Here is a 10,290-nt window from a genome sequence, read left to right on the forward strand (position 1 = left end):
GTTAATCTAACTAATTAGACATATGTTTAGTCATCAACATTAAGCTTAATACTTTACTGTACTTAGATCTAATAAAAGTCAAATAAGGCCTTATTGTATCTGTTGCAAGCAAAAACATTTGATATGATGAAACTTTAAAGTAAATGGAAATAAGATAAGTGCTTTTTGGGTTGGGACTTTCCTGGTGGTCCAGCAGTTGATACTTGGCCTTCTAATGCAGGGGGTGCAGGTTCAATTCCTGGTCAGTAAGCTAAGATCCCCCATGCCTTTGGTCAAAAAAAATCAAAACATAAGACAGTAGAAATATGTAACAAATGCAATGAAGACTTTAAAAAAATTGTCCAAAACCAAAGGAAAAAAAAAAGAGCTTTTGTGTAAACTCTTTAAAATTAACTATGTTTTAGAAATGTCTACCCAAAATGATCTCTCTAGGTAATTCAGTAACTCGGACTTCTAGAGTTGTACTACTTTAAGTTATGGAAATTTGCTGAATATCTAGATCATTAAAAAAAAAAAGATACTGAGATAGAAATTAATAAACAGAAACTAAAGGTAATTTAATTGGGCTGGAAGAAGCACAGGCTGAATCAAGATTGCTGGGAGAAATATCAATAACCTCAGATATGCAGATGACACCACCCTTATGGCAGAAAGTGAAGAGGAACTAAGAAGTCTCTTGATGAAAGTGAAAGCAGAGAGAGAAAAATGTGGCTTAAAGCTCAACATTCAACAAACTAAGATCATGGCATCTGGTCCCATCACTTCATGGGAAATAGATGGGGAAAGAGTGGAAGCAGTGTCAGACTTTATTTTTCTGGGCTCCAAAATCACTGCAGATGGTGATTGCAGCCATGCAATTAAAAGACGCTTGGAAGGAGATTTATGACCAACCTAGACAGCATATTAAAAAGCAGAGACCTTACTTTGCCAACAAAGGTCGGTCTAGTCAAGGCTATGGTTGTTCCAGTGGTCATGTATGGATGTGAGAGTTGGACTGTGAAGAAAGCTGAGCATCGGAGAATTGATGCTTTTGAACTGTGGTGTTGGAGAAGACCCATGAGAGTCCCTTGGACTGCAAGGAGATCCAACCAGTCCATCCTAAAGGAGATAAGTCCTGGGTGTTCATTGGAAGGAGTGATGCTAAAGCTGAAACTCCAGTACTTTGGCCACCTCATGCAAAGAGTTGACTCATTGGAAAAGACCCTGATGCTGGGAGGGATTGAGGGCAGGAGGAGAAGGGGACGACAGAGGATGAGATGGCTGGATGGCATCACCGACTCAATGGGCATGGGTTTGAGTAAACTCCGGGAGTTTGTGATGGACAGGGAGGCCTGGCGTGCTGTGATTCATGGGGTCGCAAAGAGTCAGACATGACTGAGCGACTGAACTGAACTGAACTGAAAGGTATTTAGGACTATTAATGAATATGTCTAGAGGTGCCACTGAGACGTTCTCTATAAGAAAACAAATGTTTTTAGAAATTATCACTGATGTTTATGTTCACCAGTCTACAAAATGCTAATGTAAAAGACAGTTCCTAATTGCTTACTTCTTAGCTTTCACTAGAAATTAATGTTTTTAAGAATTGAGTATTCTAATTTAAACATGCAATTAAAGCTAAAAGGAGCAAATGGAAACATCTCAGTATACAGTAGGAAAGTAGAATGTGTGTTTTCAGTAAAGAAGGTATGAGGAATGAAATTACATTTTACTGAGAAAAAAATGTATTCGTGGTCATTATTTATTAAATTTAAAGTTAATTAAGTAAATTCATTGTTACGTGAGTGAGTACAAGACTGGAATTTGAACGAAATTTCTTTTTTCTTAGAATATCAGAAACTTAATCTTTTTATTTAGTTATTTATCTATTTCTTTTTGGCTGCGCTGGGTCCTTGTTGCTGCGTGCAGACTTGCTCTAGTTGTGGTTAGTGGGGACTACTCTCTAGTTGTAGTTTGTGGGCTCCTCATTGAGGTGATTTTTCTTGTTGTAGAGCACGGGCTCTAGGGTAGGTGGGCTTCAGTAATTGCAATGCATGGGTTCAGGAGTTGTGGCATGCGGGCCCAGCTGCATGTGAGATCTCCCGGGACCAGGAATGCAACCTGTGTCCCCTGAATTGGCAGGCAAATTTTTAGCCACTGGCCCATTGGCAAAGTCCCTGAACGAAGTTTCTTAGAATGCTTCTTTTTGATAACAGATTGTGTGTTTGTGTCCTCAAGTAAACTGTATTTTTTACAAAAAAATCTTTTTCTGATTTTAGTTAAATGACTATGTATTGTTTCACAGTGACCTATGATCCTGCTGTGATTTGAAACCTTTTTAATATTTTTAACCAACTTACCAAATATTAAAATCTAACTAAAACTCTTTTAGCCTCCAGCTGACTCTGGGATGCTTCAAAGGAGCATCTCTGAGACATCTCAGAGAGGAATGTTAAACGAAGTTTATATGGTATGTTAAATTACTTCAAAAATATTGTCAAGTAATTGGAGATGAATCTTAGGTTATAGTGTATGGATAATATCATTAATACAGATATTCCAAAATTTATATGGATTCCTAAAATCTGATATGCCCTGATATAATGTTATCACTTATAATTCTAGTTAGTATCTTAAAATGTTATATTACAGAAATACCCAAGTTTCTTGCTAATTGCATTGTACTCAGATTTGCAACCATGCTATTTTAAGTTTTGTCTTTTATAGAAAATAACCATTTTTTGCACTGATGTTTTTTCAAGAAGACTCATAAAATGGGCTTTTAAAAAAAAACAAACAAATATGTTTTTAAATCCAGATCAACAGGAATTACATGAGACCAAATTAACTGATGAATATGATTTATGTTATGACTTTTGGGGAAATTATAGTAGCTTTTTGTTTTCCAGAAAAACTTTCCTCTTATACTATGACCTATGACAAGTTGATAAAATATACCTTTGTAAACAAAGATGAAACATTTATCTTTTTGTCAATCTGATCTGTCCAGAATTTGGCTTCTCCAGTTGGTCTCCTGTGGACTTGATGGTTTATTATAACTGGATTATAACTGGTTATACTAATCATTGTTTTAATTTGTTCTTTGTTTCCAAATTGTTTGATTTGTATCTGCCTGCTACACTATGACTCTGTCAATATTATTAGCTACATTATTTTATAAGATTATTTGTCTCTTACAGTACCCAGTGTATAACCAGGCCTCCAAGAATATTGATGATGACTAAACATCTTGATCATTGAAAAAGCAAGAGAGTTCCAGAAAAACATCTATTTCTGCTTTATTGACTATGCCAAAGCCTTCGACCGTGTGGATCACAATAAACTGTGGAAAATTCTGAAAGAGATGGGAATACCAGACCACCTGACCTGCCTCTTGAGAAACCTATATGCAGATCAGGAAGCAACAGTTAGAACTGGACATGGAACAACACACTGGTTCCAAATAGGAAAAGGAGTATGTCAAGGCTGTATATTGTCACCCTGCTTATTTAACTTCTGTGCAGAGTACATCATGAGAAACGCTGGGCTGGAAGAAGCACAAGCTGGAATCAAGATTGCCGGGAGAAATATCAATAACCTCAGATATGCAGATGACACCACCCTTATGGCAGAAAATGAAGAGGAACTAAAAAGCCTCTTGATGAAAGTGAAAGAGGAGAGTGACAAAGTTGGCTTAAAGCTCAACATTCAGAAAACTAAGATCATGGCATCTGGTCCCATCACTTCATGGGAAATAGATGGGGAAACAGTGGCTTACTTTACTTTCCTGGGCTCCAAAATCACTGCAGATGGTGACTGCAGCCATGAAATTAAAAGACGCTTATGCCTTGGAAGGAAAGTTATGACCAACCTAGATAGCATATTAAAAGGAGAGACATTACTTTGCCAACAAAGGTCCATCTAGTCAAGGCTATGTTTTTTCCAGTAGTCACGTATGAGAGTTGAACTATAAAGAAAGCTGAGCATAGCAGGAGGAGAAGGGGACGACAGAGGATGAGATGGCTGGATGGCATCACCGACTAGACGGACATAAGTTTGAGTAAAGTCTAGGAGTTTGTGATGGACAGGGAGGCCTGGTGTGCTGCGATTCATGGGGTTGCAAAGAGTCGGACACGACTGAGCGACTGAACTGAACTGAAACATCTTGAGGAAATAAATCACATGTATGACTTTTATAGAATAATTGTAGTAGTATGATTTGAGGTATGGGAAGAAGCAACAAGGGAAAACATTGCCTGGATCATAATAGACTAGTAAGACATAGGATCCAGAGAATCTTAATTATCAACAGGGCCTAATCCAGAAATTAGCAACTGGAGTGGCCTATCAATAAGAATTTTCACCTGATTTGGAATGAGCCTCCCAGTGTTGTGAGACCAAAATTGGTCATGAAATATCTCCCAAATATTGGTTGAATTTGGGACCAAGAGGAGGAACAGAAATGGAATACTACCTGCCATATCAGTAAACAAAGGATGTCACAGTCATCAGGGAATGCAGCCACCAGCCACCCTCAGCTAGCGAGCCCTGAGGGAACTCAGCAAGGAAAAGAGCACCTGCTATCTAGCAGCCATTAGATTGTAGTCACTCCTCATGGTGAGCCCCAAGGGAACTCACGCTATGAAAACACAGGATGGTGGCTCCATATACGTGAGGTGCATATCAAAGGGAGGATTTCAGCAAAGCCAGGCTCTTACATATTCCCATATAGAGAAAAGAACTATATTCCTTAACACGAGATATCTAGTTTTCCTTTATTAACAATAATCTTTTGTTCCTAACATATCTGCTATTCATTGCAAAACTCATATAAATCCTGGCTCCACCCCTGCCCCCCACCTTTGTGGAGCAGTTCTCTCAAGGCTACATGAGATTCTGCCTCCTGGGCTTAAAGTCCTAAAAATTTCCACTGAATAAAACATAAACTGTCAACCTTTATGTTGTGAACATATTTTTAGTCAACAATCTTAATACCCCATCCACCCTGGCCTCACAGTTCACCTCAACTAAGGAAAGGGCCATTAGAAAATTTCCTTGGGACTTTCCAAATAGGGCTTAAGAGAAGGCAATCTCTCTCCCTTGGAAGGTGGAACTGCGGAAGTGTGAACCCAAGACTGGCCAGCAACCATGGCTTCTGTCTCATGGAAAAAGTCAATCTAAAGAAAAAAGAGAATGAAATCAACATCAACAAAAGATGGAGAAAATTTTTATGAAATTTGGATCCTTGGTTCCTGTCCTTTCTTAGATCTAGCCATGCCTCAGACCTTAACACTGATTAACAAGAGTCAATAAATTCTCCTTTTGCCAAGTTGGATTCTATTTCTTAGGTTCAAAAGATACATATGTTTCAATCAGAAATATTTAGAAAAATCTAAGGTAGACACTCCAACTATGACACTTTGAAAGGTGGATTAATTCAGCTAAAAAAGAGGCTAAGTAGTAAGGTAACTTATCAAGGAAAGGTGTGACATTTGTGGAAGATGGTGATGAAAGACTGATCTCCACCCACTCCCCACTTTTCTCTCCCTTTGTCCCTCCCATTAGAAGACCATTTGTGGAACTGCATTTCTCCAAGAAGTAAAAGAAACTTGTATAGTGATATACAGTTTCTTGCAGCTGTCAACTAAAAAATATTCACAACCTAAAGATGGAGAGTTACATTTTATTCAGTGGGAATTTTTAGGACTTCAAGCTTGGGAGGCAGCATCTCAAGTTACCCTGAGAGAACTACTCCAAAGAGATGAAGGAGGGAGTCAGGATATACAGGAATTTTGCCACAAAGGGCAGATAGTCTGAATGTTAAGAGGTTATTGCTAATTAAAGAAAACCAGATAGCTCAAGGAATTTAGTGCTTGTCTGTGTATAGGAAGTGCAGGAGTCTGGGCTCACTGAAATCCTTCCTTTGATATGCATCTCAGCTATCTGGGGCCAGCATCCTGTGTTTTCATATCCTGCATTCCCTCAGGGCTCACAATAGGGAGTGGCTGCAGTCTGAAGGATGCTGGATGGCAGGTATTCTTTTCTTCCTGAGTTCCCTCAGTGCTCCGCGGCTCACCAGGGAGGTGGCGGCTACAAACACTGAGGACTGTGACATCCTTTGTTTATTCATGTGGCAGGAAATATTCCATTTCCCAAAGCCTTCTAAAATATAGGAGGAAAAAAACAACTTTGAATGTAAAAACTAGGAAGAGAGCAAATACTGAAGCATTAACATCAATGTTGTTTATGGCCATTCATGTGCAGACATTTCCATCTGTAAAACATTGTAACCATGATTAAGCTCCCCTTGTAAACTGCATATAGATTAATTCAAAGGTGAATATCTGGGTCAATAATTTTATATATCAGTTAATATTCATAGGAAATACATTGAGTTATATAACTAATTTTTCATCTAAGTTGGGTGATTTTATTTAGTATTTTAAATTCTTGTCTTTATACAATGTTTGTGAGGCAAGCCATTGGCTTCCCTGTTGGCTCAGATGGTAAAGAATCCACCTGCAATGCAGGAGACACAGAAGACCTGGGTTCAATCCCTGCGTTGGGAAGATCCCCTGGAGAAGGAAATGGCAACCTACTCCAGTATTCTTGCCTAGAGAATCTCATGGACAGAGTCTGGTAGGCCACAGTCCATGGGGTCACAAAAGAGTTAGACACGACCAAGTGAGTAACTTTTCAAGCTATTGAGTTTCATCTCCCTATGTGAAAACTGTGTGTGTGTGTTTTTCCCCCCTTCCTAGAGAGACAAACAGAGGGATCTAACAACAAGTCGAAATTGGTTTACTGGGAAAGGATGGGAAAATACAGATGCTGGCCAGTGTGTTGCCACCCAAGAAGAGCCCTGCTCCAAGAAGTACCTTTATTTCCAAGCAAACTGTATGATCTTTTTTATATATTGCTGGATTTCATTTGCTAATATTTTGTCAAGATTTTTTCATCTATTTTCATCAAAGATATTGGCCTATAATTTTCTTTTTTGGTGGTTGTCTTTGTTTGGTTTGGGTATCAGGGGGAGGACGGATTCTTTCTATATGACTGGTTCCAAATCCTGAAAGGTGAAATTTCAGTGGCTCAGTGCATCTGTTCCCAGCAGTCCTATTCTAAGGTTCTGGCCAGCCTCTGAATTGACTCATTCCTAGGCCCATCTGTGAGCAGAAAATAGCCTAATTCAGCTTCCTGGATTGAAGAAGAGACATGAAAGGGGATGCTTTCCAGGAGAAGAGAGCAGTGGGCATTAGCAGGTAACACGTCTGGGGCAGATTTGTGACAGTGTTCAGTTCAGTTCAGTTGCTCAGTTGTGTCTGACTCTTTGCGACCCCATGAACCGCAGCACACCAGGCCTCCCTGTCCATCACCAACTCCCAGAGTCCACTCAAACCCATGTCCATTGAGTCAGTGATGCCATCCAACCATCTCATCCTCTATCGTCCCCTTCTCCTCCTGCCCTCAATCTTTCCCAGCATCAGGGTCTTTTCCAATGAGTCAGCTCTTTGCATCAGGTGGCCAAAGTATTGGAGTTTCAGCTTCAGCATCAGTCATTCCAATGAACACCCAGGACTGATCTCCTTTAGGATGGACTGGTTGGATCTCCTTGCAGTCCAAGGGACTGCCTCCTCCCAAGGCATGATCTCCTCTCAGCGCCTGGCAACATGGGATTTTCATGGCTGCCTGTGCTATCCCTCGTCTGTCTCACCCAACACAGGACACAGCCTGGTTAAAACAGCTGAAACCCCAAGATGGCTTCCTTTTTTAATACGCAGACTGTTTCTTCAATCTGTTTCACAGGGAGCTTGAAAAAAAAAAAATCACAGGTGACAGCAGAGGGCACTCTTTCCTATGTTATGTCACTCACCACCTCTGAGAAGGAATTGTGAACTTGTGTTTGTTTTTCTCGGTTCCTGAGGTTGACAATGGGCACACATTCCAGCCTGAGCTAACACACCCATTACTGTTTTGTTGGCTCCTTCCCTTTCTCTACTGCCCCTTTTGTTCTCAGCTGGATGATCTCATATTTGGAAAAACACAGAGCAGAAAGTCATGGTGGCTGGCAGCAGCCTTGCTGGAGGAATACCTGAACAGAGGAAGATATATGTTTTCTGTAGAGTTTCCTGTGCTCAGAAGGAGCGAGAAGTCCTACTTCTCTACAGAGGCCAAACTGTGTGGTTGAGATCTGTGTTGGGTGTGCCCCCCATCACCCTAAGGGAACGCAGACAGGAAGCTGTAAAATCCGGAACATTCCTGCCCTTAGCCTCCACTCCCCATCTGTTCCTGCTGTCTCTATGCCACAATAAATGTCACACAGCACATGTTGGGGTCAGCATGAGGGACACTTGAGAAGAAGCAACTTGAGAATGGTGGGTGCATGTAACTCACAAACTCTCCCCCAATAGAAAAGCTGTCCCTGCAGCAGCTGGGAAATGCAGAGAGCATTATGGCCAGAAGGAAAATGGGAGAAATCACTACAGAAAATGGAAGATTTGACATATTTTCCTAGGAGGCCTTCACAGGACAAAGACATGGGTAGGAAAATATTTGTTCCTTGGGTCAGGCAGTTTTCTATATTTATTCTAGATAAAATGCCCACTTCCTTTATTGGATTCTTTTTATTTTTGTGCTATTGTCATTTGATCTGGACTTCTCAGTCTGCCCTCTTCCCCCTACAAAGAGGACTATAGGATTCCCAAATAAGGCAACAGGTTCCTGCCTGTCACTGCATGTGATCATGGCTGGGCTATGTGTCAGGGAACCAGGGAAACAGCAAAACCACAACCTTTTTTGGAAGGCCTCCTGCCTTTCTGCATGCAGAAATGTGAGAACTGCTTCAGTGACTCATCCCCTCAAAGTTGAGAGGAGGGTGAATTTTACCTTACATGTCTTTCAACTTACAGGTTTAGCGGCGAAAGTTGCCAATCAGAGCAGGGTGTGTATTTACCACCATTCATTTAGCATGCTTCCTGTAATCTGGGGAGACAACACATGAGAAATGTCCCCCGTCAGCATTCTCTCCCACTGGACTGCCTGGTACTCTCTTTCTTATCATGACATCATCTGCTAACCAAAGATGATGTGCCTGGGCAGTGGAAACGTCCTAACTGAGAGTCATCATCTATGCGATCTCCTATTACAAATTGTTTTCCTAAAAACGCTAGTAGCCCTTTCTAAAAACACTAGGGCTTCTTAAAACTCTTGCCCTAAACTTGTTCAGATGCTGATGGCAGTGGAAGGAATTGTGGGCCAGCGCAGTTGACCTGGGCTTCCCTTGTGGCTCAGCTGGTAAAGAAGCCGCCTGCAATGCGGGAGGCCTGGTTTTGATCCCTGGGTTGGGAAGATCCCCTGGAGAAGGGAAAGGCTTCCCATTCCAGTATTCTGGCCTGGAGAATTCCATGAACTGTATAGTCCATGGGGTTGCAAAGAGTTGGACACAACTGAACGACTTCCACTCACAATTGACCGAGGGTGCACGTATGTACTATAGACCTTATAAGGTACAAGCAGACTGATGCAACATATAAAGGAAAATCCTGTAACATGTTTGGTGGTTTTTGGAGACAACAGTTAAGATGAATTCTAGGCATGCCCCAAATTTCTTCAACTCTTTCTAAAACCTTATTTTAAACTTTGCTCCAAGGACCAGTTACTCATAGGGCACTACTCCTTTTCGCCTTCTTTCTCTCCAGCAATTTTTTCTTCTGATTATAATTGGTTTAAAGAGAAGATCAGATTTATATTTCTTTGGTTCCATTCAGTGTCCAGCAGCTACAGATTATGAGTCCCCAATTAACAAGTGTTGAAAGAACACAATTAAACTGATAAGAACAGATACTACACTTGATCTTAGCCAAAAGGCCGAGAAGCGATGAAAGAACATAATTAGAAGAACTACTCCTCACTCTTTGCTCTGGGCAAAGGGAAAAATGAATCTCTATATTTTTTCCTTTGCTTTACAGAAACTAGAAGGGGGCGGGAGCCTTGCCTAAGAATTTGTTCCAGTCCCAGGTAAAGAGAAGTATGTGATTCAAGTCCTGAGCCAAGCCTTTGTATAGCCAAAGGTAAAAATGAAGGATAAATGGCATTGCTGTTTGGAGTGGTGTGATCACAGGCTTTGTTTCCTAGGTACTGAGATGTTCCTGGGCTTCCCAGGTGGTGCAAGTGGTAAAGAACCCACCTGCCAATGCAGGAGACATAAGAGACGTGGGTTCAATCCCTGGGTCAGGAAGATCCCCTGAAGGAGGGCATGGCAACCCACTCCGATCTTCTTGCCTGAAGAATCCAATGGACAGAGGAGCCTGG

The 10,290-nt window shown here is 41.0% G+C and overlaps 1 pseudogene; it reads right to left on the reverse strand.

Moving 5' to 3' along the window:
- Positions 1 to 9,697: 9,697 nt before the first annotated feature.
- LOC122690900 lies at positions 9,698 to 9,858 on the reverse strand (annotated as a pseudogene).
- Positions 9,859 to 10,290: the final 432 nt, after the last annotated feature.

Source organism: Cervus elaphus, chromosome X (assembly GCF_910594005.1).
Source record: "Cervus elaphus chromosome X, mCerEla1.1, whole genome shotgun sequence".
NCBI classification, from domain to species: Eukaryota; Metazoa; Chordata; class Mammalia; order Artiodactyla; family Cervidae; genus Cervus; species Cervus elaphus.